This window comes from Spermophilus citellus (assembly GCF_964194105.1).
Source record: "Spermophilus citellus genome assembly, chromosome: 2".
Taxonomy (NCBI): Eukaryota; Metazoa; Chordata; class Mammalia; order Rodentia; family Sciuridae; genus Spermophilus; species Spermophilus citellus.
In genome coordinates, this window is record NC_138183.1 from 242,913,386 (window position 1) to 242,913,635 (window position 250).

A 250-nucleotide genomic window follows, 5' to 3' on the forward strand; every position below is an offset into this window, starting at 1 on the left:
TCCTGCGCAATTCGCCAATCGCCCTTTAGCCGTCGTCCGCGGAGCCCGACTACCTTGCGCGCGCGTTCCCGCTTCTCTGCGTGCCTGCGGCGCTGTGCTCCTGCAGCCAATCAGAACGCGAGGTCGCCGCGGTCGCCTCGGTTCGCGCGCACGCCCCAGAGCGCAGTGGGGGTGGGGGCTACGGGTGAATGGGAGAGTGAGCGGGGGCGGGCACGGCGGCGCGAGCCGCATGAATGAGAGGAACGTGCTC